The 23,917-nt window shown below is 39.4% G+C and overlaps 1 pseudogene; it reads left to right on the top strand.

Moving 5' to 3' along the window:
* Positions 1-23,917, top strand: part of LOC108126751 (putative nuclease HARBI1) — a 163,312-nt pseudogene that overhangs the window by 44,615 nt on the left and 94,780 nt on the right.

The following is a 23,917-nucleotide window of genomic DNA, read 5'->3' as shown; positions in this document are numbered from 1 at the left end:
TAAATGAAATCCAGGTGAGTAGTTGTGTATAGTGACCAGGATTTGCAATACCCTGAAATTGTCAATTTTGCAGGGGGAATGGAAGCATTATCGGACATCCTGTAGGGAAGATCAGGGACTGCCAGGACGCATGATCATTAATGTAGAGCCAAGCCAAGCACACCAAGGGACCATTGAATTCATTTCAGGTGAGTGATTGTGATTAGTGGCCAAGAAATGTAAAACCCTGAAATATCAATTTTGCAGGGTAAGATTTTGCACAAAAGAAAGTACTGAAGATCCAAAAACAATATGATTTAAATTTCTTCAGATCCTTTGTAATGTCGTCAGGTAAGTAAAGAATAAATCTGGTTATCGTAGAGATGAAAGCAGTGTATCCTTGCCCTTAAAAATATATACAGTGATGGAAAAAATAATAGAAACGAATATTTCTATTTCACTTAAAGGCTTTTTTTTTTAAATTTAGGCTTCAGAAATATTTATGAAATCCACTGAGTTAGTAACGTGGATAACGATACTTGGTCACGATCTTCTTTTTGAACGCTTTTCGTCCGCAATTTTGGGTTTTCATGGAAATTCGTCAGAAGACCTCGTGTTTGGGTTGGAAAAAATAATAGAAACGCGGTCGTATTTTGTCAAAATCTGAGGTTATTGTTCGTTTAAAATAAAATAAATGGTATTGTTTTGAATATTTTTATTACAAGGAGTGTTATTATAGCAATTTTTTGTAGAATTTATCATTTAATTTTGTTAAAAGCTTCAAAACGGGTCGTGGAGCACATTGCACCGCAGTAGAGAGGAATCTAATCCTCACATTAAAAGCAGAAGTCCAATCCATAGGAAAAATTGTCAAAATGTTGGAATGCTCCAAAAAAAAAGTGTTTTCTGCTATCCACTATTCAGATAAACATTAAAAACGTGGCAGAAAGGGAGCAACTTCTACAAAATTTGTTTCTCTGCTTCAGGTGTTGGTCCACTTTATCGGGTACAAGGCAATAGGTGTTCTACAGACTATGTAAACATAATGAAGGACGTTATGTTACCATATGCCGAAGAGGAAATGTTTTGAAAGTGGGAATTTATGCAGGATAACGATCCCAAACCCACATCTAAGATTGCTAAAAAGTGGTTCCAGGATAATAAAGTCGACGTTATGGAATGGTCAACTCAGTCACCCGATTTAAACCCTATTGAGCATTTGTGGGGCATCCTAAAAAAACGTTTAAATGTGTTTCAACCAAAAAACAAGAAAGGAAAGCTAGCTTCGGGCGGAGCCGAAGTGTATATACCCTTGCAGTTAAAACCGGACATATATCGCAAACATCGGATATAGTTGGCCACTCCTTATGGGAATAGAAATATTTAATCCAATTGATTACAATACAAAATATAAAAAAAGTCCCAAACTCTATCTTCAAAAATACGAAAGTTGGGTCATTTCCGATCGTTCAGTTATATGGCAGCTATATGATATAGTCGGCCGATCCTAATGAAATTTGGTAGGTTGGATCATCTGGCCAAATCTGTATTAAGTTTCAGCTTTTTATCTTCAAAAACACGAAAGTTGGGTCATTTCCGATCGTTCAGTTATATGGCAGCTATAAGATATAGTCGGCCGATCCAGGCCGTTCCGACTTATATACTGCGTGCAAAGGAAAGAAGGGTGTGTGCAAAGTTTCAAGACTATAGCTTCAAAACTGAGAGACTAGTTCGCGTAGAAACGGACAGACAGACGGACAGACGGACATGCTCATATCAACTCAGGAGGTGATCCTGATCAAGAATATATATACTTTATAGGGTCGGAGATGTCTCCTTCACTGCGTTGCACACTTTTGGACAAAATTATAATACCCTCTGCAAGGGTATAATAAGGAGCAATTGCGGGAGAAAGTCCAGGAAGAGTGGTACTCCATTTAGCAAGCAATATGCTCCAATCTGGTGGAGTCTATGCCTCGTAGGTGTGCTGCAGTTTTGAAAAACTATGGTAACGGCAGCAAATATTAAAGCTGAATACATTTTATGGTAAATTTTGCTAAACTAGTAAATTTAGAGAAGGATTAGCCATTTCGTTTCTATTTTTATTTCCAGGTCAAAAACATAAAATTTAACTTTAGTTTAATTTTTTAGCTAAATGAATAAAACTAAATGGATTTCTGTTTTCTAGTATGTAAGACAGATGTATACATATTAAAGAAAAATTAAAATTTTCACTCAATATCACGTTTTCTATTAAAAATACGTATTTGAACCCAAAGGGAAAATTCGTTTCTATTATTTTTTCCATCACTGTAATAGTATAGTTTCAAGCAGTGTTTAAAAAACTGCAGTCGAATTAGCAGAAGTCACAATATTGTTGCTATTTGCTACTTCGACTGCGAGCGATATCAAAAAGTTAGCAATTGCTTTTGCTTCTTCTATTGAAAAAGTCAAAAGGCTTTGACTTCCGCAAAAATCAAACAGCTACGAAAATCAGAAAGCAGCATAAGTCGCCGGTTTTCATTTTTCTGCTTTCTGCTTTGCTGTTGCTTCTGATCGTATACATAAGTTGTCGCAGCAGCTATCGACAATTTTTGCTGTCGGCAGCTGTCGGCAGTCACAGTCGCGAAAAGTAATGATTTAGGCTTTTTCCTACGTTTTGATTTTTGTCGCTTTTGCTTTTGTTCAGCAGCGTAAGTCGAAAAAGCAAGAAGCGTACGATTCGTGGAAGTCGGCCTTGCGACCGTTTTTGATTAGCTACTACTTTAAAGAAGTGTTTATCATTTACGTACATATGTATGTATAGTGTACTTGAATTTTTTTATTATAGTGTTCATTTTAAACTTTTTTAATTTTTATTAAGGTTACAAAAATAAAAAAACTAAATCAAAATTGGTTATCAAAATTTATTAATCATTATAAAGTTCGTCTTGTTCAAAATGTGGCAACGTATCAATGGCCATGTCCAGAAAGCTGGGATTTAATTTTACGAGCAATATGTTCTCAAGAACATCGTCGCCTAATCGATTGCGATAGTCGGTAAGCACCAGTCTTAAGGAAGAGAAAGCTCGTTCAATCGACACCTATTATAAAAAAAATAAATAAATGATACAATTTTAATTAATTAGGCCAGGTACGGCATAACAAACATTACTGATTGCGTATAATTCCTGGTCGGTATACTGTTTGCCTTTCCAATAAGACAAAACGTCTATGTCAATCCTTTGATACGAAAGTTTAGGGTTTTCAATTTTTGAATAGACATCGATTGTACTGTTAACTTCTGATGTAACGCCTTGAGATAAGTACGCTTCTAACAACTCGTCTTCCTCATCAAAAAAATTATTTTGCATTTCATTAGAGTTGGAATTCGGAGTTGAGCACATATTGCCAGTAGGGTGAAGACTATTAAGTCTATCCCAAATAAATTTTAAATGATTTATTGCGTCATTTTTTTGTTGCGGCGATAATATATGTTGAAAACGTGGATCCAAAAACAAGCAAGAAACTATAAATTTGTTGTTAAACAATATTTTTGTTCTTTTTTCAATAGAATTTAAAATGGCATTTCCAATAGTTTTCGTTAAATTATGTTTTGTATCCTTTACAAATTTTTCTGTAGATATTTTAAGTTTGAGCCATTGAGCGTAAAAGTTACTGTAATGTAATTGTTCTTCTTGAAATTTTTTTATGGTTTTTTGCAAGGGACTGAAAACATTGCAATAAGCCACAATAAAATCCCAAAACGAGCAATCTAGATCAAAATTCTCTTCATCCGATTTGTTTTTAATAGATTCAATTTTACTTAAAAGATCTTTGGCTTCCAACAAGTTATTTAACATTATGTACCTAGATCCCCATCTGGTTGGACAATCTAATTGTGGCATTTTTAATTTTTTAAATTCAAATATTTCACGATATCCATTGGAGGTTTTTCTTATATATTTTGTCATATTTCTGCAATTGAGTAAGTACTTGAGTAAGTGCTGTATGTGCAGCACAACGACAAACTTGAATATTGCCTATTAATACAAAGGGCATAAGCTCGTTTCCATAAGCTCGATTTTTTGTATACAACCATAGTCAAAATTATTTTCACAACACACAATTATTTGCACATCCCAACTTCTTTTAGTTGTTATTCTTGTTGTTGTTGAACAATTTCACTGAAATAAATTTTATAGCGTAGCTTGATCTATGCTTAAGCGACAAAAAAAGAAATGCGAAAAATAGCGGTTCATAGGACAAAGCTAAAAGAAAAAGAAAAAAAGCTTATCAGTTGTCAGAAGTATTTGCACACGTTTTCGGTGCGTCAAAATTATTTTCACAAAACTTAGTTTAATTTATTTTAGCTTAATATCTAATTTTAACAAACGATTTTCTTAATTTTATGAAAATACATTATTAATATTTAGTTAAACCACCTTTGGCATCAATGACAGCTTGTAGTCTTTTTGGTATTGACCTCACCAAAGTTTGGGCAAATTCAAGGGTCAATTTGGACCAAATTTCGTCGATTTCAGCGATGACTCCGTCGCGTTTTCTACTTTTATCAATGGTTCTTTGATTTTTTACAAAAGCCCAAACGTTTTCGATAATATTTAGGTCTGGGCTTTGTGGTGGCCAAGGAAGAACCTCCTGATTAAGGTCTCTCAAAAATTTGGTCGGTATCCTACCCTTGTGGCATGGAGCATTGTCCTGCTGAAGAATCCATTCATATGTAGGAAAAAGTCTGTTTCCTGACACAAAAGCATGGTCATTAAGGATTCGAACGTATCCGTGCTGGTTTAAGGTTCCTTCTATCGGTACGAGGTCTCCGAATCCATAATAGCAAAGGCATCCCCAAAACATGACTGTGCCACCACCAAACCTATTGATTGGCTGGGCTGCCAAATGCTTTTGGTTTTTCTTTAAATGCATAAAATGGTGGCTGTAGGACCCCTGGAACTGAAATGCAGCCTCATCCGTCCATAAAACATTATACCAAAAGTCAAGAGGCTTCTTAATATATTCCAATGCAAATTGGAGGCGTTTTGTTTGGTTGGTTGGTGTGATGTCAATCACTTTGCGGACAACATATGTTTTAAAATCAGCTTCTTTTAACCTGCGACGAATTGTAGAATCACTTATTTGTTTACCAATTATATTTTTTGATTCTTGGGCAATTTTCAATGGACTTGCACTTGGATTGCTCGCTACAACTCCTAGTAAGTGCCTGCATTCTCTTTGGTCCAACACAGGTTTTCGGCCTGATCTTTTTTTATTTTTTAAAGTGCCAGTTGTGTCTCGCTTTTTTACTAAGTTCTGCGCGAAATTTTATACAGTTTAGCGATTTCAGCTGCTGAAATACCGGCTTTAAACTTAGTAACAATTTCAGCCCGGAGTTCAAGGGTTAACTCCCTTGTTTTAGGCATTTTGTTTAGATAAATCTAAAAGATAAATAATTATTTTAATTGAATTTTCACTGAATTGAATTTATTAGAGAAAACGAACCGCCACTTGTCGCTGCAAACCAAATACTAATGACGAAATTGCATTGTGAAAATAATTTTGACGCACCGAAAACGTGTGCAAATACTTCTGACAACTGATAAGCTTTTTTTCTTTTTCTTTTAGCTTTGTCCTATGAACCGCTATTTTTCGCATTTCTTTTTTTGTCGCTTAAGCATAGATTAAGCTACGCTATAAAATTTATTTCAGTGAAATTGTTCAACAACAACAAGAATAACAACTAAAAGAAGTTGGGATGTGCAAATAATTGTGTGTTGTGAAAATAATTTTGACTATGGTTGTATAATCATCGTTGGTGCACTCTACGTCGTCCGTTTCATTATTTTGTTCGGAAACAAATGACAAAATATTTGTTGTTTTTAGCATATTCGCACCGTTATCAGAAGTTATGGATACGATTTGATTTAAATTAATATTATAATTATTAAGAACTTTCAACACTTCGGCGGCAAGATTTTTGGCTCCACTTGATCCTGCACCTTTCAACTCAATCATTCCCAAAATGATTGATTTTATCTCAACCGCGTTTATGTATTGTGCACTTATTCCAAATATATTTCTGGATAGTCGGGTTGCACTGTCTATTTTTAAAGATTATAATTTGTTGTTCAGTTCATTTAATATGTGATTCCTTATATTATTTGCCACTACTTTCAAAGTATTTTTGCAGTTTAATGCATTTAACCTCAATATTTGTCCATCCGCAGTTTTAAGACCCTCACAAATTGGGTCTAGAATATTCCTCATGTTTTGTGAATTTAAAACATTAAAAGGAATGCTATCTTCCGTTACCAATACAATGTACGATCTTAGCAGTTGTTTTTTGTTGACTTCAATTTTTATTTTTTTTTTTTTCGCACTGTTTTAATCGTGGAAATTGATGACGATTCCATGTTTTCCAGAGTTGAATTTAAGTCAACTTTGTGTTGCTTTATTAAATGAGTTTTTAAATTAGACACTCTATTGTTTTTAAGAGAACTTTTGCATATATTGCATATTGCAAAACCCTCGGCAACTTTATTTTCAAAATATTTCCACACTGCACTTTGCGGCATAGCTGAACACGTGTGAATCTACCAGCGTTATAATTGAAAGTAAAAGCAAAAGAGGAAAAAGAACATGACGGCGACTGCTGATGACTTCCGCAAATTGTACGCTTCTTGCTTTTTCGACTTACGCTGCTGAACAAAAGCAAAAGCGACAAAAATCAAAAGTAGGAAAAAACCTAATGCATTACTTTTCGCGACTGTGACTGCCGACAGCAGTCAAAAATTGTCGATAGCTGCTGCGACAACTTATGTATACGATCAGAAGCAACAGCAAAGCAGAAAGCAGAAAAATGAAAACCGGCGACTTATGCTGCTTTCTGATTTTCTTAGCTGTTTGATTTTTGTCTATGCTTTGACTGCGACTTCAGATTTTTTCAGAAGCGGTAGCAGTAGCAAAATCATATGAACGGAAATTTGCCGCAGTTTTTTAAACGCTGGTTTCAAGTACGTGTTTCGTTAATTAATTCAAAGTGTCATCGTCAAAGAAAAGTATCATAGGAGGATTTTCAGTTCGTGTCCAGTGAACTTGCAAGGTCGATAGGATAGGATATTCAGGACAGCAAAAATATTCGAGGAAAGTTCCAATTAATTATGCTGATAAGGGCAATGTTTAATTTGATTATTCTTATATATTTCAGGAACAGGGTGGCATCTGAAATATATGACAGGAGGACAGAAAAACAATCAGGGAAGGACAGGATATGTATAGACAAGACTTAAACGTAGAAGAGCTCATTGGCTTCCAGCAATTCTTGAAGGGAATCGTTGCTTGCGGAAGCAATTTCAATTGAGTTGTCTATATTAGTGACGTTGTTATTGTTACAAAACAAATCCGTCACGTCAAGTAGATTATTCATTTGTGAAACATTAAACAAATTCTGTCATGTTTTTCTTCAATATTTCCAAGTCTGTCATTTGTCCTTCTCTTGTCCTCGTCCAGTCCATCCGACAATTTTTTCAACAAGCCCTGCCAATGTTCTTGATTTTTAATTTCCGTTTCCTTCAAATTCTGATTTGGTGCTTTTTCTGTGGGGCCCACAAGCTTGGCTTTAAAACGGGAAAGATGGGCTTCAGCAGGATTTTTCCTGGGCTGCCAAGGACTCCGCTTGGCCAACCTAACCCGATGGGGCTTGTCCTGGCGACGAGAGCTTTTTCGTCGGGATTTCCCCTGACGATGATGTTTTTTAAAGAGGTTTTCGATACGTTGCGGTGCCTGTACACTCGCCTTCTTTCTAATCTTTCCCAGTTCTATCTTAATCTTAATCTTTCTCCTCCTGTGCCCCGGAGGAGACAAGAAAAACGCACGAAGAGCGGATTCGGTTGCTGCTGCTCCAAGAAGTCGGCGCCAAGGGGCACTTCCTCGACTCCGGCGAGTCCGGATGGCCAACGCCGAGCAGGCAAACCAGGCCAACGCCAAGCAGGACAATGAAAAGGCAACGAAGGCCAACTACGAGCAGGACAACTCGGAGCAGGCCAGCGCCGCAGAATAAAATAATTAAATATTAAAAAAAAACAAGAAAGGAAAGCTAACTTCGGGCGGAGCCGAAGTTGATATACCCTTGCAGTTAAACCGGATATATATCGCAAACATCGGATATAGTTGGCCGATCCTTATGAAATTGGGTAGGTTGGATGAACTGACCAAAAATAGAATCTGTACCAAGTTCCAGCTTTCTATCTTCAAAAAACACAAAAGTTGGGTCGATTCCGATCTTTCAGTTATATGGCAGCTATAGGATATAGTCGGCCGATCCTTATGAAATTTGGTAGGTTGGATCAACTGACCAATAATAGAATCTGTACTAAGTTTCATATTCTTCTATCTTCAAAAACACAAAAGTTGGTTCATTTTCGATCGTTCAGTTATATGGCAGCTATAAGATATAGTCGGCCGATCCTTATGAAATTTTGTAGGTCGGATTAACTGACCAAAAATATAATCTGTACCAAGTTCCAGCTTTCTATCTTTAAAAACACGAAAGTTGGGTCATTTCCGATCGTTCAGTTATATGGCAGCTATAGGATATAGTCAGCCGATCCTTATGAAATTTGGCATGTCGTAATATTTTGCCAAAAATAGCTCTCAAAAATAGCTGTCAAATTTGAACTCTCTAACTCTAAAAACACCAAAGTTACACCATTTCCGATCAATCAGTTATATGGCAGCTATAGGATATAGTCGGCCGATCCCGGCCGTTCCGACTTATATACTGCGTGCAAAGGAAAGAAGGGTGTGTGCAAAGATTCAAGTCGATAGCTTTAAAACTGAGAGACTAGTTTGCGTAGAAACAGACAGACGGACAGACGGACAGACGGACATGCTCATATCAACTCAGGAGGTGATCCTGATCAAGAATATATATATTTTATAGGGTCTTCTTCACTGCGTTGCACATTTTTGGAAAAAACTACAATACCCTCTGCAAGGGTATAAAAACATACATTCCGATCAAGAAAAAGAATTTTTTAATCAACGCTTTAAAGAACTTAAGAAGAACAAGAAAGCAAAGCTAACTTCGGGCGGAGCCGAAGTTGATATACCCTTGCAGCTAAAACCGGATATATATCGCAAACATCGGATGTAGTTGGCCGATCCTTATGATTACATCATAATAAAACCAATTAATTACAATAAAAAATCTAAAAAAAAGTCCCAAGCTTCTATCTTCAAAAATACGAAAGTTGATATTTTTACCAAAAACCATTTCCGATCGTACAGTTATATGTCAGCTATAAGATATAGTCAACCGATCGTTATGAAATTTGGTAGATCGGATTAACTGACCAAAAATAGAATGTGTACCAAGTTCCAGCTTTCTATCTTCAAAAACACGAAAGTTGGGTCATTTCCGATCGTTCAGTTATATGGCAGCTATAGGATATAGTCGGCCGATCCTTATGAAATTTTGTAGGTCGGATTAACTGACCAAAAATATAATCTGTACCAAGTTCCAGCTTTCTATCTTTAAAAACACGAAAGTTGGGTCATTTCCGATCGTTCAGTTATATGGCAGCTATAGGATATAGTCAGCCGATCCTTATGAAATTTGGCATGTCGTAATATTTTGCCAAAAATAGCTCTCAAAAATAGCTGTCAAATTTGAACTCTCTAACTCTAAAAACACCAACACGAAAGTTGGGTCATTTCCGATCAATCAGTTATATGGCAGCTATAGGATATAGTCGGCCGATCCCGGCCGTTCCGACTTATATACTGCGTGCAAAGGAAAGAAGGGTGTGTGCAAAGTTTAAAGTCGATAGCTTTAAAACTGAGAGACTAGTTTGCGTAGAAACAGACAGACGGACAGACGGACATGCTCATATCAACTCAGGAGGTGATCCTGATCAAGAATATATATATTTTATAGGGTCTCCTTCACTGCGTTGCACATTTTTGGAAAAAACTACAATACCCTCTGCAAGGGTATAAAAACATACATTCCGATCAAGAAAAAGAATTTTTTAATCAACGCTTTAAATAACTTAAGAAGAACAAGAAAGCAAAGCTAACTTCGGGCGGAGCCGAAGTTGATATACCCTTGCAGCTAAAACCGGATATATATCGCAAACATCGGATGTAGTTGGCCGATCCTTATGATTACATCATAATAAAACCAATTAATTACAATAACAAATCTAAAAAAAAGTCCCAAGCTTCTATCTTCAAAAATACGAAAGTTGATATTTTTACCAAAAACCATTTCCGATCGTACAGTTATATGTCAGCTATAAGATATAGTCAACCGATCGTTATGAAATTTGGTAGATCGGATTAACTGACCAAAAATAGAATGTGTACCAAGTTCCAGCTTTCTATCTTCAAAAACACGAAAGTTGGGTCATTTCCGATCGTTCAGTTATATGGCAGCTATAGGATATAGTCGGCCGATCCTTATGAAATTTTGTAGGTCGGATTAACTGACCAAAAATATAATCTGTACCAAGTTCCAGCTTTCTATCTTTAAAAACACGAAAGTTGGGTCATTTCCGATCGTTCAGTTATATGGCAGCTATAGGATATAGTCAGCCGATCCTTATGAAATTTGGCATGTCGTAATATTTTGCCAAAAATAGCTCTCAAAAATAGCTGTCAAATTTGAACTCTCTAACTCTAAAAACACCAACACGAAAGTTGGGTCATTTCCGATCAATCAGTTATATGGCAGCTATAGGATATAGTCGGCCGATCCCGGCCGTTCCGACTTATATACTGCGTGCAAAGGAAGAAGGGTGTGTGCAAAGTTTAAAGTCGATAGCTTTAAAACTGAGAGACTAGTTTGCGTAGAAACAGACAGACGGACAGACGGACATGCTAATATCAACTCAGGAGGTTATCCTGATCAAGAATATATATACTTTATAGGGTCGGAGATGTCTCCTTCACTGCGTTGCACACTTTTGGACAAAATTATAATACCCTCTGCAAGGGTATAATTACGATTGACAAAAAATATAATCTTTTGTTTCAACTTTCTATCTTCAAAAACACGAAAGTTGGTTAATTATCGATCTGTACGAAGTTGCACCTTTCTATCTCCAAAAAACGAAAGTTGCGTCAGTTATATGGCAGCTATAGGATATAGTCGGCCGATCCCGGCCTCTCCGACTTATATACTGCGTGCAAAGGAAAGAAGGGTGTGTGCAAAGTTTCAAGACGATAGCTTAAAAACTGAGAGACTAGTTCGCGTAGAAACAGACAGACAGACGGACATGCTTATATCAACTCAGGAGGTGATCCTGATCAAGAATATATATGCGTTGCACTCTTTTGACCAAAATTATAATACCCTATGCAAGGGTATAAAAAGCTGTGATAATGCTGTTAAAAATTGTGAATATTGTGGCAACTTTCCAGCTTGTGGAAGCTTACTGATATTAAAATGATCCTTAAACCGTATCAATCCCCCTATAATGCCTCCTCTTATCGCCCAATTAGTTTACTCTCTGGCCTTGGAAAACTATTTGAGGGACTTTTCCTGCAAAACTGTTCAAATGGGAATCACTTGCGAATGCCAGACCACCAATTTGGATTAAGCATGAAGGATCTTTCCTTATAGTGAGCCACTCTAGAGAGCTACCTTGAGGACAGATGCTCTCTGGTAAATGCCCAGGAAGGAGTAAAATAAAAACCACAGGCGGTTTTCAAACTCAATGCTTCAAGCTTCTTAAAAAGACTCGATTCGCTCCCATGGGCCTCCTTATATACTGCTTGTAGCGCCCGTTAATCCTAAACTGCCTAAAATAGAATGAATTTGATCAATTTAAATTTTAAATGAATTTTGTATAACATTGCAAATTGAAAGAATTAAGCTTGTAGTTCTTATATAACATTTGTTATACACATATTTATTTTTAAATACTATATGTTTTATTTTTCTTGAAAAAACTCTGTAATTTTTGTTTGCACTGATGCCGATACAGATTCTTTGAAAATGTGTCCTCTAAGGATGTAAGGCTTGGAAGAAATTCTTCGCATTTCTTTTGAATGAAAAGACGCTTTAGCAGCTTAATGGCAAAAAACCCTTCTTTAAGAGTGTGACATTCCGGTTCTTCGTCTGCGTCGTCATCAGTTTGGTCAGTTTGATCTATATCGCTACCATCTTCGTTATTTTTGGAAACTACAGAATGCACTATTTCTTCGTCTGTTAATTTACCATGTGTTGTCCGCATTCAACCTCAACGGATTCATTATCATCAACGCTCTCTTCAACGTTATAGGGCAGTTTAAATCCAGCCTTTAAAGATAATTCTTTAATTAAAAGCAGATTGATAATATTCATCGCTTACCTTTTTGAAACAATTGCGAATAGTTAATGGTTTAACATTGCTCCATGCCTGGTTTGCGAACCTGGTTTATGCCTGGTTTTAAATTCAATGGTTGCTATTTCAGTGTTTATTGCAATCAACTGTTGCTTTACCAATATGCGTCTATACTCCAATTTCAATGAGTGTATTATGCCTTGGTCTAGAGGTTGCAGTGGAGCCGTTGTATTTGGCGGCATAAAGCAAAATTTTTATATTTTCACATTCTTCGACAGTTTGTGACTTGTGGCATTATCGACGAATAATAAAATGTTCCGGTTTTTCTTTTTCATATCGGAATCAAGTTGGCGAATTATTTCTTGCCAAAGCTTACCAGTCATCAGGGCCGTAGCTGGCATGGGGCAGGTGGGGCGGTGCCCCAGGGCCCCCGAAGGGAAGGGGCCCCGCGGGGCAAAAGACTTTCGTAAAGGGGCCCCAAATTTACTTGTTGCCCCAGGGCCCCCGAGGCTCTAGCTACGGCCCTGCCAGTCATCCATGCTTTTTTGTTTCCGCAATATGGCAGTGGTACATTAGCATTTTTGAAGCAACGTGGGGATTTCGCCTTGCCTATTCGAAGGCTTTTTTGTACGACCCGTCTGCATTGCATATAAACAAAAATGTAATCCTCACCTTTTGGAACTTTTGCCCAGTTAAGTGACTTCCTCTGGTATAAAAGGTTGCATTAGGCATGGCCTTATAAAACAATCCAGTTTCGTCGGCGTTATATACATTGGCTGGATCGTAGTCCTTAATCAAACCGGGTAAAATGTCACCGACATATTCATAAGCTCCTGCGGAATCGTTCGATGCAGATTCGTCGTGAATTTTGCCATACTTTATATTGTGCCTCTTACGCCAGCGCCATAAAAAATTCGCATCAGGTTCAAACTTGTCGAATATTGCGCAAAACTCTTTAGCCTTCGCTAAAATCACACGATGGTCCAGTATTACATTGATTGACTCCTGCTGTTGAAACCATTTGTACAGTGCCTCCTCCACCAAGTCGTGTGGAGGCTCTTCACTTTACCCATTTGCACGATTAGGAATGATTTGTGCGCACAAATGGCACGATCTTAAGGAAAAGCACGATCAAAACAAACGAAAAACGGACATGCGCAAAGATGCACATGATTAAAACTCATAAATTTGTTGTTTCCAAATTCGAATCCTAGATGGCGCAGTTAAATTGAATGATATCCATAGAATAAGACAGTTAAATTCTGCCGAAACGAGGCACTTAAGTGCAAAAGGCACTTAAGTTGAATGCAGCAAACGTAATTAATTTCATACAAATGAGACCATAAATGCAGAAAAAAAGAAATTAAGGCAGCTATCTTGACGATGCAGCTAAGGGAATTATACTGTATATATAATATATATATATATATGTATTTATATATATGCGCTTATATATAGTGGTTCGCTTAAAAATATATATATATACTGTTATGACCACTTCGGGTCCGACGGTCTGCCTATCGGCATGGGTCTGGCTCCGGCTAGCTCATCCAGGGCCGTGGTTTCCCTGCTTGCAGTTCGGACATTTTGGCGTTACGGTGTTGGCCAACCCGCACTTGTAGCAGAAGATCCGTCGCTGCTCTGCTTCGCAGTCCATGTAGACGTGTCCCTCTTGCTGACAGTTCCAGCACTTGATCACTTTCCGGGGTGCGCCGTTAGTTATTGCTGCAACCGTTTCCTCCGACCTTTCCCTTGCGGCTCCTTCGGCTGGTTCGTTCGTCCAATACGAATGCACCTCCTCCAGTCTTCCTACACGTGGATCATCCCGGGGCTTGTATCCAACGGACATCCGATGTCTATATCCGGCTCCTCGCTCCGGAACTAGGACCCGTTCTACCTCCTTACACTCGTCGTGTAGGTGTTCCAGAGTGTACACCCGGATCGGATAGACCCACTGCCTCATCGGCTCCAGCAGATTTCGTTTTGCCGTCTTGATGATCCAATCATTGTCCACTCCGGATTTTATTGAGGCCACCAGTCTATTGAGGGCCATGAAATAATCTTCCAGCGACTCTCCCTGACGTTGTTTCCTTTCTGCGATATCCTGTATTCTGTCATAATCGCTCCTGTTGTCGCAATATCTGCGTTGGATGGCTTCTTTTAATTCTCTCCAGTCGTGTGGCGGCTTTGTCCTTATTAGTAGCCAGTTCCATTCGGATGCTTCCTCGGTCAGCAATCGGTGGAAGTCCCGTAGCAGTTCTATCCATGGCATCGCATACTGCTTTTGGAGGTGTTCTACTCGGAATACGAAGTCCTCCGCTCTCATCGCTCCTGGACGCCCGGAAAACTGGCAACCCCACTTATCCACGGGTACATATTGCCGGCCTCTTTGCTGCGGTTCCTGTCCCGGTGGTAAACGATACGGCCCTCCTACATTTTCATATCTAGGCCCGTCTCTTTGCGACCCATGGAAACTCCTATTACGGCTTGAACTGCGGAGTCTCCCTTCGGTTTGCGGTGCCGGGAACTCCCAATTTCGATTCCTTTCTGCCCTTTGGTTTCTTTCCGCCATTACTCGGTTAAGGAAGACGTTCAGATCATTTGATCCTGTAGCATCTCCTGTTGTTTCCTGCTTCTGAGCTCGGTGGTGCAAGTGAGATTGTCGGCTTTTCTGCCTTTCGCTTGTCTTCCTGACGCCTTCCTGTTCTTGGAGAACCGTCTGCTGACCCTGCCTGCTGATTATTCTCCACCTGCGTCATCATTGAGGACTCGGAGGATCTAGAGGACGGGATCTTTTCATTGCTTTGTTCTATTTTCCGGATAATCTGCTCGAATCCTGTCCTCATGCACGCGTCGATCCTTCGATCTACCAACTGGCTGAGATCCCCCCTTAGCTGCTCTTGGGAGGTGTGTATAAGGGCTTGAATTTCCCGACGATTAAAGGATGCGTAGGCCTCTGCGTTTTCCATGCTGTATTGCTCCTGTATGAAGTCTAATTGAACATGGGAATAGGTCCCATATGGAGTGGATGCTTGGTCCAGGCTGAGGTTTCTCGGAATCGCCCCCCTTTGTTGTGCGCTGAGCCGACCGGTCTCTCTAGTATCTGTACCGCCCTGTGCTCCCCCTTCCATGTCCAAATCCATCTCCCTATCTTCAAGCATTGACAGACTCGGACCGCCCATGAAAGTGTGATTCGGAAGTTTTCTTTCAGATTCGGAGTTTTGGTTAACTTATCTACCCGGAGAACTGTTTTAACTCACTTAATAACTCTATACCTAAATGAATAAACAAAGGATAACCACTAGGGAATACTTTCAACAATATAAATAAATAAATATATGAATAACAAAAAAATAATTAAATAAATAAATATATCAATAAAAAAAATAAATAAATAAACAAATATATCAATAACAAAAAATACATAAATAAATATATATATCAATAACAAAAAAAAAAATAAATAAATATATAAAAATTAAATAAATAAATCGATAAACAAATAAATAACTCAAATAAATAAATAACTGATCACTCCCATAAATTGCAGACTCATATACTTATCAAAACAAATTCTCAATCACGATTTCTTCTATTCAATCTTCTATCTGGGGGCTATAAGGAAGGACCGAGTGTTTTTTTTTTGGTCGGATCTGTGATTCCCTGGCATTAGGGTAAGCGTTTTATTTGGCATTGTCGACTATTCGAATCATCAATCTTATTGATGGTTGATAGTCAAGATGCCTATCCGTTTTGAATTATATTAATTTTTATTTTTTTCCAGGGTTCCATTTTGGTCCTTCTTGGAGCAACGCAAGGGACTTTGTCCCGTTTGGGACATCCATTTCGGGATCCGGAACCCTATATAAAAACTAATTAATTCTAATTTCTTATTACTATTTCCTATTATTTCTATTCCCTTACCTACGCAAACGATCTCTATTATTTTTGGATCGTGACGTGTTTTACCCCCTTCCAGCGCTATGTGTTTATATTCTTTTCATGATCTAAACACAGCCGTAGGATTTCCCCCCCATCCCTATATATAAACATCTGTCCTTACACTAAATCCTATCTATTTATCACAGTAATTATCACAGTTAAATTTCTTGGTTCCTAGTGCGCAAATCAGTTTTTGATTTTCTTGCCAATTCTGATGTCGCATTTGGAATCAATCATCAACCGCGATCCTTACTGTCATGAATAACGTTGAATTCCTATATTTTCTTTCTTCCATCCTTTTTTTGTAGTCCAGAGATACGCTATTTGGGTGCCTCTCGAGCGGTCACCTATCTGGTTCTCTGGACTATAAAAAGTAGATGTTCCTCTTGTGGAGGCTATAGCGTTGATTTAATTTGGGCGCCATATTGTTATGACCACTTCGGGTCCGACGGTCTGCCTATCGGCATGGGTCTGGCTCCGGCTAGCTCATCCAGGGCCGTGGTTTCCCTGACCCTTCCCATCCGACCGTTAACAATAAATTAATCCTAAAAACACAAAGGTCTATCGGACGTTACTCAACACTGAAACTCCCACAACATTCAAATTTAAGACTCCTCATACTAACACACGTAACATTTATGCTTAGCCTACTGAATCACAGATCTTTTAATACTCCTGTTGACTTGGAGTTTCGTTGGCCTTCCCTCCCATCCTTAGCGGAACACTGGCCTTTTCTCGCGTCCGCCCCTAGTTTATACACCCGATCCCCCCTCTACTTCCCCATTATCCCTTCCTCATGCCCCCTCTCGTATCGCTCTACTCAATATTCATTTCTTTTCTCAATTATTTCTTTATTTTAAGCTAATATTTAACAATTGATATCCGTTCTTGAGCTTTTGTTTTGCTGTCCAGCGTTTTCCTTTTTCGAATTTTATCCCACCACATGGGGAGTAAGGGTTTTAAATTTTCCCTAGGAGAGCTCTCTTGGGATTTGGGACAACCCACACGTTATAGGGAAATAATTTCTGCCAGCTTCCACAGCCGCTACCGGAACTCACAATTTGTATTGGCAATAAATAAAAATCAAATAGGACTTATAATTAGGTACAAACTTTACAAGATATAAATAAAAAAAAATGTAACAACAAAAAAAAATAATTAACACACACATGCACGATAAAATAAATACTACTATATATATAACAAAAAGAATTAATAATAATCGGGGAGTCGATGGCGGGATTTCCCTTTTTTTGCAATCGTTGAAATAAAGGGATGAAAGCGATGTCCTCGTTCAAGAGTTTGGCCTCAGTTTAATTTTCCAAAATTTTCTTTATTCAGGCGGGCCGCGCATGCGCAGTTGATGGCCCGCAGACATAAAAACGTGTGGAGGAACCCAAGAAAACGGAAAATGCCGGCTTGCCTGGCACTAGGTTAACGCTCCTGGTATTGGCGGTGCGAAGAAAATTTTAGACCCCCAAAAATAATTCGCCGGGCCCAATTTTTCTTTTCAGGCCTGGCTTCCTTGTCAGGATAAACGGGTCTGGTCGGTCTGGAAAGAAGCAATCCATTAGTCATGGCTCTTCTTTCTGGACCGACCTCTTACCTTTATTTTCCGCCGATCCTGCCTCCCGTCTCCGTCTTCTACTTCTGGATTTTTTTGGCCGGAACTATCCCTTTTAGTTTTACTTGGTTTAATTTTTTCTTCTTTTTTTTTTCTCTTTGAAAATTATGCTTTGCGTCTTTAGTTTCACATTTTTAATTTTTTTTTTATATCTTTAGGTGACGTTGTCGCCTGCACTGCTAGACACCTGCATTTCTTCTGTTTCCCAGTTCTCTTGGGCCCCGGAACGGTCATTCGGATAGGTCCGTTATTCCATACATGAACCGTCCCGGGTCAACAACCCCTTCAAAAAAATTACCCCAAATTTCCCTATATCTTACTATCACTAGGTGGCATCATTAGGCCGATCTTGCCTGAATAGGTGGCATCACTGGGGCCTACCATGCCTGAATAGGTGGCATCACTAGTCCGACTTATTTATCGGCCACAACAATACATATATATAATTATACGTATTGCATATATTCAATATACCATTCAATAATGGTATATTGAACTATGTAACTTTGCACACACCCTTCTATCCTTTGCACGCATTATATAAGTCGGAACGGCCGGGATCGGCCGACTATATCTTATGGCTGCCCTATAACTGATTTTTCAAGCATTGAGTACGTTTTTAGAAAAAAATTCTCAAGTTAGAGTTTCAAGGGATCGGACCCATGAAATAAGAGACTAATATGTAGCATGATCTAAAACAGTGGTGGGCACGAAATCTAACGGTCAGAGCCGCAGCTCGGCCAAACAACAAATTACAACAACAACCACCACCCTCGCGATGGTTGTGCGCAAACGGACCCTTAATAATTGTTGTTGCAATCTCGGGACCGCGGGGTCGGGTCCGCTACCTGCCTTGGAATTTGTGTAGCATTGTTTTTGTAAATCTTCACGGCTCACTGACCGCGCGACTTGATCGTCTGGCCCGATTTGCTGGCGACAAAAATTACGAATAACGGGGGGAGCCTTGAGAGCCCGAGGAGCCATGGGCTTGCCTACCCCTGATCTAAAACCAATCCCCTGCAGCCTAACTCAAACACATAAATAAGTGGTGCGCTTATCGCACTTGAAAAAGGGTCGCATAGCAAGTCAGCGCGCAGTGCGTTGATAAGAAGTTTTAAATAGATTTAAGATTTTCAGTGGCGGATTTAAGGAAAAAGGCCCAGTGAGTAAAATTTTTTCAGGGCCCAATACCCACTACCCAAAATCCAAATTATTAGCTGGTGAGCTTAAGCCTATTGATTCACGTGGTCGGAGCAAAGAGTGGGACACATTTTCTAGACTGGTCAATACAAACGGCATAGTGGCGACTGATGCAGTAGTGTGCAAAATATGCAAAAACATTTACAAATTTGAAAAAAGCACATCAAATTTAGTAAAACACAAATGCTACATTATGGCCAATAGCCGAAAGCGCAGTCATCCTGTCGTTGATGTACCCACAGACACCAAAAAAAAGTGCACAAATCTGGCAACGGAGTGGACAATAGAGATTGGTCGACCGTTTAATTTAATTTCGGATTCTGGATTAAAAACCTTGGCACAGTTTTTTATTTCTGTCGGTGCGAAACTAGGAGAAAACGTCAATATTGACTCATTATTGCCGGATCCCACAACTACACTGCCGCTCACTTGAATAGCCCATTATACTTTTTAATACAAAAAAGCAATAATCTCATAGTATACTGTACATAAGTGTATCTTTTTTGTTTTTATACCCTTGCAGAGGGTATTATAATTTTGTCCAAAAGTGTGCAACGCAGTGAAGGAGACATCTCCGACCCTATAAAGTATATATATTCTTGATCAGGATCACCTCCTGAGTTGATATGAGCATGTCCGTCTGTCCGTCTGTCTGTTTCTACGCAAACTAGTCCCTCAGTTTTAATGCTATCGACTTGAAACTTTGCACACACCCTTCTTTCCTTTGCACGCAGTATATAAGTATATATACTGCCGGGATCGGCCGACTATATCCTATAGCTGCCATATAACTGATTGATCGGAAATGGTATAACTTTGGTGTTTTTAAAGATAGAAAGCTGGAACTTGGTACACATTCTATTTTGGTCAGTTAATCCGATCTACCATGAGAGCATGAGACATGAGACATGAGAGCTACATTTGACATGAGAGCTATTTTTGGCAAAATATTACGACATGCCAAATTTCATAAGGATCGGCTGACTATATCCTATAGCTGCCATATAACTGAACGATCGGAAATGACCCAACTTTCGTGTTTTTAAAGATAGAAAGCTGGAACTTGGTACACATTCTATTTTTGGTCAGTTAATCCGATCTACCAAATTTCATAACGATCGGTTGACTATATCTTATAGCTGACATATAACTGTACGATCGGAAATGGTTTTTGGTAGAAATATCAACTTTCGTATTTTTGAAGATAGAAGCTTGGGACTTTTTTTTAGATTTTTTATTGTAATTAATTGGTTTTATTATGATGTAATCATAAGGATCGGCCAACTATATCCGATGTTTGCGATATATATCCGGTTTTAGCTGCAAGGGTATATCAACTTCGGCTCCGCCCGAAGTTAGCTTTGCTTTCTTGTTTTTTTGTTATACTTGTTAAACAACCTGCATTAATTTTTATTATTTTTATTAAATATATAAGCATAGTTTAAGAAATAAATAAGACTGTGTTTTGAAATTTTTATTTTGCGAGTTATTGCAGCTTTAATATGAATGTATTGGGTGGGCTATTCAATTGGGCTATTCATTGGGTATGAGCGGCAGTGTATATCGCAAAACATACATATGTGCGCTTTATGATTTTCACTTTAATGAAGTAAAAATCGAAAATAACGAGCATAAACAATACGGATATAGCATTACTTCGGATATCTGGACAGACGATTTCTTTAAGGAATCTTACATTTCACTAACAATGCATGGTCAAAGAAGGCACTCGTAAAAACCGCCTGCTAGCAGTAAAATCAATGGGTGGAGCCTCTTGTACCGGTAAGAAGTAAAACATTGGAAAAAATAATAATAAAAAAAACTATATATGTATGTATATATGCATATATTCTAAAATATCCAAATTTCTTAGGTAATGAAATAAAAAAACAAAATAGAGCGAATCTTACGTGATTTTTGATGTCATTTAATTATGGACGATCCAATAACACAGTGCGACAGTGATTTGGAACTTTTGAAGAGACCCAGTAGGAATTGTTCATTAGGTCGAATATAGTATAAAACCATGTTTCAAATTTTTCTAACACCCTCAAAATCTTGATTTATTTGGAAAAAACGGTTTTTCGGGACTTTTTTGCTCTTAAAAATTCCTAAACGCGTAATTTTAAGTTAAATGTGGTAGCTTTTGAAAAAATATTTTAAAAAGTCTGGACAAAACTGGAACTTAACAAGCACGTTAAAATGCTACTGTCCAACTCGTTGGAATACAATATTTAACCTCTTGAAGTCGGTTGAGCTAAATTGGATGGAAATTTCGCAGATTTTGGTGGATAAAAATGAAATTTCAAGAATCCAAGACATAAATTTAAATAATATTAGGTAAAGTTTCTTGCACTGTTTGAAATTTGCTCCAAAAAGCAGGAGGGAAGCAACTATCCAACATTACACTTAACTGTTCCACACATCAATAATTAAAAAAAAAATATCCTCACCAATACAAAATGATTTGGAAATTGTCAAAAAATGCAAACTAAAGCTTTTAGACTACATAGATTCGATAGTTATACAAAATCTTAAAAAATTTCACATTATTGCCCTGTTTTTGTTCCACCCACCAACAAATTAGCTAAATTTTCACAATTAGAAAAGGACCAAACTTTTAAACAAGTAGAAGAAATTATGATTAATATTCATATAAATAGCCAAAATGATGACATTGAAAAATTAATTCAACCTACGGAAGTCATAGACAACATATTTGCAGACTATTCAGAACCTATTCAAAGCACCAATATTTTATCGGATATTCAGGATGAGCTTCAAACTTATAAAAATGTTAATAAAGCGAATAGGGAAGATTTTGATGTTCTGCAGTGGTGGTCAATAAATAAAGACCGTTTTCCGCCGCTTTATCAAATAAGCTGCAAGATACTAGCAGCTCCCGCGAGCAGTGCAGCATCGGAAAGGGCATTTTCTGTTGCCAAAAATTTAATTTGCGAAAAACGGACAAAAATTGCCACATCTGAAGACATGGTCAATAAAATAATGTTCCTTCATTACAACATTAATAATTTAAATATAGATAATTTAATAACATAAAATAATTATTGTAATAAGCATTAATTTTAATATTAATAATTTGTAAATACACAATTTTATAATAAATACATTTGAAACGAAAATAAAAATAAATCTTTTAATCAGACATACATATGTACATACCGCTGCTCCTGGAACTCCTGTTGATCCCAACGCTCCTGCTGGTTCTACTGCTGCTCCTGGAGCTCCTGTTGACCCCAACGCTCCTGCTGGTTCTACCGCGGCACCTGGAGCTCCTGTTGACCCCAACGCTCCTGCTGGCTCCACCGCTGCTCCTGGAGCTCCAGTTGATCCCAACGCTCCTGCTGGCTCCACCGCTGCTCCTGGTGCTCCTGCTGACCCCAACATTCCCGCAGGAGGTACCCCTGCTGATCCCAACATCCCTGCTGGTGGTGCACCAGGCTCTTCTGCCGGAGGTGCCCCAGGATCTGCTACTGGTGATGCTCCAGGCTCATCTTCTGGCGCTGCTGCTGGTGGTGCTCCAGGCTCTTCATCTGGTGCCGCTGCAGGATCACCTGCTGGTGGTGCCCCAGGATCTGCTGCTGGTGATGCTCCAGGCTCATCTTCTGGCGCTGCTGCTGGTGGTGCTCCAGGCTCTTCTGGAATTCCAGCTGGTGGTGCTCCAGGCTCTTCATCTGGTGCCGCTGCTGGATCCCCTGCTGGTGGTGCTCCAGGTTCTTCTGGATCTGCAGCTGGAAGTGCCCCAGGCTCTTCATCTGCTGCCGCGGCCGGATCTCCCGCTGGTGGTGCCCCAGGCTCATCGTCTGGATCGCCTGCGGACCCAAATGCTCCGCTTAACCCACCAACTGGTTCGGTCATTCCATCGATTCCTACCCTGCCTGGCAGATCTGGTTCTTGGAATTGGCAGCAACGACCTAACGCACCCTTCGTGCCACCGTTCTGGAGACCTCATCTCCCGGGACAGAACGGAGAGGCCGCCGGCTCGAATGCGGCTGGAAATGGTGCCGTCAATCCCGTGGCACCCCACCGCCCTCTTCCATTCTGGCCCAATTGGCAAAACTGGGTGAACAGCTGGCGCAAGCCGACCACCGAGGCTCCTGTTCCCGCTCCTGCCTAGCCCGAAGAGCCCCAGATCCCGTCGCAGCCCGAGGTCCCCCAGCAGCCCGGACAGGCTGAGAAGCCAAGCAACAACAGCCCCGAGACCGCCGAGAGCGTGGAACAGCCTGCCCAGAATCCTCCTGCCTCCAACGAGAACGCCTCTGTAGAGGAGAAGTCCAAGCCCAAGTCCGGCGAGGAGCAGGATAAGAAGAAGCCCGCTTCCGAGGAGAAAGACAGCAAGGAGAAGAAGGATAAGGATAGCAAGGACAAGGACAGCAAGGAAAAGGAGAAGAAAGACTCCATAGAAGAAAAGGAGAACGAGTCGCAAAACCCCAAGGAGAACGAGAAGGACGATAGCGAGGACAACGAGCTGAGCTCCAAGAAGAAGAAGCAGTACGTCAAGGATGTGCTGAAGAAGCTGAAGAAGGGCGAGGAGTGCGACGAGGATGACGCCATCCCAGATGTCCGTGACTGCCGGAAGTACTACCGCTGCGAACTGAAGAAGTCCGGCAAGCACAAGTTCGTCAACCTCCGCTGGGACAAGAAGGAGCGCTTCGAGTGGCTCGCCCAGTCCTGTGTTCCCAAGGACGAAGCCCGCTGCCTGGAGAAGTAGAAGACCATTCTACTCTCAACTCTCGACCATTGACCATCGACCATCGCCCTCGACCCCTGCCTTCGAACCATTCCCACTGTATTATTCCAGCTTCATCTAATACGATTCTTACTATGATTT

The sequence above is a fragment of the Drosophila bipectinata genome, chromosome XR (genome assembly GCF_030179905.1).
Source record: "Drosophila bipectinata strain 14024-0381.07 chromosome XR, DbipHiC1v2, whole genome shotgun sequence".
NCBI lineage: Eukaryota > Metazoa > Arthropoda > Insecta > Diptera > Drosophilidae > Drosophila > Drosophila bipectinata.
The sequence above is the reverse complement of the archived record's forward strand: the minus strand, read 5'-3'. Positions and strand labels throughout refer to the sequence as shown.